We start from the raw sequence: 7,125 nt of genomic DNA, 5'->3' as shown, positions 1-7,125 counted from the left end.
TGTAGAAGATGGAAAAAGAAAGAGAGAGAGAGAGAGAGAGAGAGAGAGAGAGAGAGAGAGAGAGAGAGAGAGAGAGAGAGAGAAAGGAAGGAAGGAAGGAAGGAAGGAAGGAAGGAAGGAAGGAAGGAAGGAAGGAAGGAAGGAAGGAAGGAAGAATCAGAGTCTAGGTCAATGAACTTGCAAGCTCTACAGCAGAGTTTGGGCGTAATTTCCACAGGTGATGGTGAGCTTTAGGACGTCCTAGATAAGGCAATGAGTCATATATTTACACACCACTTTGTCTCCACTGGGGAAAATGAGTGATGGAGGAGAAAAGCCAAAAAGGGGTCATGACGGTTTGGATGGAGTACATTATTCTTGCCTATTGCTGAAGCAAAGAATAATGGTGTTTTTCTGGGGGCGGGGGGGGGGGGTAGAAACGGGGTTGATAAGACACAGGTAAATGTGGGATATATCCTGCAGATACTTTCAAAAGGACTTGCCAATGAGTAGAATGTAGAGAAGAGGTGGTGAGAGGGGAGGATCGTGCATGGTTTGGGGGCCTTGGCTGGATAACTTGCTTGTGAGGTGGTGCAGTTAGTTGCTGGGGGGTGGAGGGGGGCTGTGAGGGGAACATGTTGGAGAGTGAGGAAACGGGAGCTCTCCTTGCTATATATAAAGTGTGAGATGCAAATTAGACATCAGGGTAGATATTTCAAGTAGGTAGTAAATATGTGCTCTGGAGAGTTAAGAAAGAACTGCGGTGTGGAATTTTAAATTTGGAAGTTTTTGGTTTTGGAAGGAATGTACAATATGGCACCGCCTGAAATTACCTAGAACGCCAAGTGTCACTGCTCAACACACTGGGGCCCATCAAGAAGGAAGACGAGCAATTAAAGGGTCCGAGGCACACTGGCCTGGGCCGGAGGAGCAGACCCAGCGGTGCCACGTCCGGTGTGGCAGCAAGGGTCACTGTTGCCATGTCCAGGGCAGTTGGGGTGGAGTACAGAGAACATAGACGTGAATGAAGTGGATTAAAGCCAGAGTATGAAGGAGAACAATGGAGATATTTTGTGTGTATATATTTTTCTTTATTTTGTTTTTGTGTTTAACTTGGAAAAGTGTCAGAAGAATGAGGTTGTGGCTGGGAGGGAAGTTTGGATTCAAGAAAGAGACTTTGTTTTCTCTTTTAAAGAGTAGACATTGCCATAGGGGTGTTTAGGTGCTGAAAAGAAATGTTAATAATGCGCCAAATTGGATAGTGCCTTTCCTTCAAAGAAAGAAAATGAAACTGCAAGAAGCCTAGAGGACAAAGGTACTGGGGTGGGTGCCAAGAGTGACTCAGACACGTCTTCCCGACAGAATCAATCTCCCAGCTGTGGCCACATGGCCCTTCCAGGGTGCGGCTGCAGAGGACGGAATACTCAGGAGCCTGGAGGTTGTTGAGTAAGAAGTAAAGACTTTAAGACCAAGCTCTTAGGAACTTAGAGCTGGTTTCATTCATTCATTCATTCATTCATTCAATAAATATTGAGCATCTAATATGTGCCATTTACTCTGTAAAATACTAAGTAAAACAGACTTGATTTCTGTCCTTTTTAATACAATTCATGATATTTATGAAGTGTGGATTATGTTTTATGATATAAGTACACATACCTATGTACGCTTGCACACATACATTAAAACTATATAAAAACCTTTTATTTCATTCCCTCCTAAGAATATGTTTTTATTGATTTTCTTTCTTCCTTTCTTTTTCTTCTTCTTCTTTTTTTTTTTTCTTTTTAGAGAGAGAGAGGGAGAAAAACATGGATGTGAGAGAAACATTGATTGGTTGCCTCCCAAATGTGCCCCAACCAGGGATCGAACATGCAAACTTTTATGGTGTGTGAGATGATGCTCCAAAAAACGGAGCCACCTGGCCAGGGCTATATGGAATTTTTCAATAAAAATTCTGTAATAGTCTATGTGTCCTAAACTTTGGGGGGAAAATACATTTGCTCTAAATGCTTAGACCTAGGACTAATAATCATAGGCAATCATTACTCCAGGAATTGTTAGGGTTTCCTCTGAAGACTGGCAAATTCTTGGAAAGAGGAAAACAAATATGAATTATACTACTTGTACTAAATCCTTGGGGTTTATTGGTAAATTTATTTCAGGGTTGCATATTAGAGAAAGAAAAACTTTGTTTCCTATGTTGAAGGGTTACCTGAAATACAATTGACTTATGATCACCATTTGTTCACTATTTTCCAATGAACTTGCTTTGAAAATAAGTGAAGAGCAGCTCTCCTTTCGTCCCTGAAGTGTTCAGGGAGGATGTTCTCAGATGTTTCCACTGGGTCCGAGCTGAGACAGCTGATTCCCTCTGTCCCAGTGGTTGGCTTGCTGCCTTCTTGTATCGACCAAAGTGGACACAACCACTATGCGATGTGATCGCAAAGGCATACCTAGTTAGTTCCAGCTGATGGGAGACCAGGAATTTGTAGCAGCTCCTCCTTATCCACAGGAGCTGCATTCCACGGCCCCCAGCGATGTCTGAAACCAGTATCAAACCCTATATATACTATATTTTTCCTATGCATACATACTTGATAAAGTTCAATTTATAAAGCATTTTCATAAATAGAAGATTCATTTTTACCTTAGATCTTTGCAAACTCAGCATACCATTTTTTTTCCTTATGAATTTGAGAACTTTCACCATCTTACTTAATGGAAGCACTTTATTGCTTCACTTTGTCATATCTGAATTGCAAGCATCACTAATCTTGGGTTTTGGGCCATCTATACTAATAAAGGGGTAATATGCTAATTAGGGCAGACGTCCATCCAGATGTCCATCTGGGACTCAGGCAGCCATGGCTCAGGCAGCCTTAAGCCCAGGAGGCTCCAAGGCACAGGGCTCATTGCAGCCTTGAGCTCAGGCAGCTGCAAGGCTCAGGGCTCACAGCTGCTATGAGCCCTGGAGGCTGCGAGGCCCAGGGCTCAGGCAGCCGAGAGCCCCAGAGGCTTTGAGGCTTGGGGCTCAGGCCTCACAGCTGCCATGGCCAGCAGTGGCAGCACACTAGGGTAATGGGGCAGTGCCTTTCCCTGATCAGCCCGGTTGCCTCCTGCAGAGGAAGGCCAGACTGAGGCATCAGTAGGACATCCCCTGAGGGCTCCCAGACTGTGAGAGGGGGCAGGCCAGGTTGAGTGACCCTCCCCCCACCAGTACATGAATTTTCATGTACTGGGCCTCTAGTCTATAATAATAAAAGCGTAATATGCTAATTAGACTGGACAGCTGAATGACCTCCGGATGTCATTCTGGACATCCTCCCGGATGAAGCTGCTGTAGCAGGGGCTGAGGCAAAGGTGGTTAGGGGTGATCAGGCATGCAGGCAGAGGGGTTAGGGGCAATTAGGCAGGTAGGCAAGTGGTTAGGGGCAATTAGGCATGCAGGCAGAGTGGTTAGGGGCAATCAGGCAGGCAGGCAAAGTGATTTGGGACAATCAGGCTGGCAGGCAGAGGGGTTAGGGGTGATCAGGCAGGCAGGTGAGTAGTTAGGGGTGATCAGGCAAGCAAAGCAGGTGAATGGTTAGGGGCAATCAGGCAGCAGATAGGCGAGTGGTTCAGAGCTAGTGATCTCAGCATGTGAGAGGGATGTTGGACTTCCACTTTAAATTGGCAGTCAGACACAGATAGTGAGAGGGTGCAGGCTGGGCTGAGGGACCCCCCACCCTGTGCAGGAATTTCATGCACCAGGTCTCTAGTCTATATAATAAAGCAAAAACTACTGTTATGGTGGAATGACCAGAACAACCGGTCGCTATGATGTGTACTGACCACCAGTGGACAGACGCTCAATGCAGGAGCTGCCCCAGTGGTCAGTGCGCTCCCACAGGGGAGCACTGCTCAGCCAGAAGCCGGGCTCACGGCTGGTAAGTGTAGCAGAGGTGGCGGGAGCCTCTCCTCCCTCCATGGCAGCACTAACAAGCAGCAAACTGAGTGGTAAGGAGCAGTGAGCAGGCAGGCTGTAAGGAGAGAGGGGTCCTGGACTGCGAGAAGGATGTCTGCCTGCTGGCTTAGGCCCAATCCCCAGGGGAATGGGCCTAAGCCAGCAGGCAGACATCCCCCAACGGATCCTGGACTGCAAGAGGGCATGAATTTTGTGCACCAGGCTTCTAGATATTACATAAAATAGCTTTTACTTGAACACCAGCACTGTGATACCTTAGCAGCTGATAAGTGACTAAGGACAGGCAGTATATACGGTATGTCATGGTGGACAAAGGGATGACTCACATCCTGGGTGGAACAGAGTGGCAAGCAGGAGATCATTCGCACTAATCAGAATGGTGCACAATTTAAAACTTATACATTATTTCTGGAATTTAATTTTTTCAGATATCCATTGACTCGAGATAACTGAAACTGCAGAAAGCAGAGCCATGGTTCAGACAGACTACAGTAAATAGATGGTTGGGTATTGCTGCAAATAAAAATGGGGCCTGAGGGAGTAAAAAGGAAAATTCTACTGCATTGCTACATTATGTACATTAAAAATCATATACCCATACACAAAATATGAAGAATTTTAAACCAGGGATATATGTATATGTAAATTATTGGCAACATTTTAGTTCTTGCCTTGGGTGAGAGATTCATACATACTCATGAATCATGTATGTTTCTTATAGCATATGACATATAGAATAATTTAAATGAAAGGGGACTTTGGACCAAAGATGATGAGAAGTAATAAGTTAAAAATAAAATTAATCTAGTTCTATGCACTAGAATTTCTAAAACTTCGATTTTAAAAGCTTAAGATGATCATGAGAATATTAAACAATATTTTAATGTCTTCCTAACTGCAATTGGGTCATTCGGTGTTATCTGAAATACAGTATACCCTGCACTCCATTTAGCATTACCTATATTGGATGCAAATATTTTAAATAACACTCTTGAACATTTATTTATTTACTTTTTTGTCAACCTCTTGCTATTTAATTCTTTTAAATGTCACAATGTGACTGAAAAAGAGTGTGTACTATGAGCTCTTCCTCTGACTGGCTAACAGACTAGATACTAGTACATCTTAAGTCAGTGTTTCTTTACAAGAATAATTCAAATCATTTTGTGCTGATTGAAACTGCATAATCCAATGCCTACAGCTGCTTGACTAGCTTCACATCAACTGCCCTATATGGTGACATTTGGGCAGCTGCATGCATGGAACTGCCCTGTCCATGAGTCTCCTTGGAAAAACTCCCTTTTCTCTCTCAGTTGCCATGGGTACCATATGGACTAATGCAGAACTATACTCAAGTGGGATACTATAATGTTGTCATACTGGTTATTAAAATATAAAATTCAATTACTTTTATTCCAGGTGTAAATAGCCATTCTCCCAAGCCTCCAAAAATACCTACCAATCTGATCCTCCCTCTCTAGACTTCCATATCGCCCCAAGATACAGCAACTAAAGAGTTAACACCTACAACTTTGTGGCTGGTGTTCAATCTGATTGGTCTGTCTGGTCAAAGTACATTTTTGGGATACATCCTTGGGCCTCTGATATCAAAACTGGGTGAGAGCATGAGAATAGTTTATATGTTAAATATTACTTTAGCTCAAATTCATTTTTATTTGTTTAAGTAAAAATAAATAGACAGAAATTGTCATATTCTCTCCCCAAAGCCTACTTATAACCTTTGAACTTACAATATCTAAGGTTTCTTTGAGATTACAAAACAAGAAATCTCCTGTGATTTTATAATCCCAAAGTGGAACTCTTCAAATTCAAAATTATAGTATTTCATATATAAAATTCCATTTTACAGACAATTTTTTAGAAATATATCTGTTCTGCCCTGCCAGTGTTGCTCAGTGATTGAGCATCAACCCATGAACCAGGAAATCACACTTAGATTCCCAATCAGGGCACATGTCCGGGTTGTGGGCTCAACCCCCAGTAGGAATATATAATATATAATATATAATATATATATATAATATATATAATATATATATACTTATATATATTATATATATATATACACACACATACTCTAAACATATTTACTGCTATTTTTTTCATATAAACAGAAATAAGGAAACTAAAAGATAATATAGAAATCCAATCTTCATTGTTCTTATCAACTTGCTAAGAGAAGACTCAAGGTCATGTATTTAAGGGAGATTCTGAATATGTAAATGCTTTAGCAGTTGATCATATTTATGCATTCAGATTTTCTATGTGGCTGGATACTCTGTGGGCATTTTTCTACTTCTGTTGAATTAATTTAGTAATGTTACTGTTTGAAATAGCCCAGGATAGTTTTCTGCCGCTCCTGGTGCTGCTTGTGTGCTCGTTTGGTGCGGACCTGGTACCTCTTTTGTGAAGCAGCAGCTGAGGAGACTCGGGCGCTCGCCATGGCCGACAAAAAGCCCAAGCAATGAGTCAAGACTGAGAACAACGATCATATTAATTTGAAGGTGGCGGGGCAGGATGGTTCTGTGGTGCAGTTTAAGATTAAAAGGCATACACCACTTAGTAAACTAATGAAAGCCTATTGTGAACGACAGGGTTTGTCAAGGAGGCAGATCAGATTCCGATTTGAGGAGCAGCCAATCAATGAAACAGACACACCTGCACAGTTGGAAATTGAGGATGAAGATACAATTGATGTGTTCCAGCAGCAGACGGAACACTGAAGAGGGAACATGCTACTTTACTCCAGAACTCTGTTCCTCCAGACCAAGAAGACATTCTCAATTAGAAAACTACAATTTGGTTTCAACACATCTGACTACTATAGTATAGTTTTCTCTATTCTTTCGTTTTCCCCTTCCCCATTCCTTTATTGTACATAAAGTAACCGATGTATGTGCACAAGCATTTGCATTTTTTTAAACTAAATGGCCAATGGTATGTTTTGATCTACATCAAATGGAGATGGGATGGGGAAAAAATACTGGTTCTATAAAAACACCCCCTTTCTCCATTAGTGGCATGCTCACCCAGCTCTTATCTTTATATTCCAGTAAGTTATTTTGCTCTCACTGTTTAACAAAAAAAGAACAACATAAAAATTCTTGCATACGTTGTTTGATTGGAGAATTTTAATGTTTTTCATTTATCATTTAAAA

At 41.9% G+C, this 7,125-nt stretch overlaps 1 pseudogene across 1 annotated transcript; it reads left to right on the top strand.

Moving 5' to 3' along the window:
* The first annotated feature begins 6,408 nt into the window (after positions 1–6,408).
* On the top strand, positions 6,409–6,690 carry LOC308526371 (small ubiquitin-related modifier 2-like; annotated as a pseudogene). The gene has a single exon. The product of its transcript is annotated as a small ubiquitin-related modifier 2-like (transcript).
* Positions 6,691–7,125: the final 435 nt, after the last annotated feature.

The sequence above is a fragment of the Myotis nattereri genome (genome assembly GCF_964212035.1).
Source record: "Myotis nattereri genome assembly, chromosome: 10".
NCBI lineage: Eukaryota > Metazoa > Chordata > Mammalia > Chiroptera > Vespertilionidae > Myotis > Myotis nattereri.
This window is presented reverse-complemented; position numbering and strand designations above follow the sequence as displayed.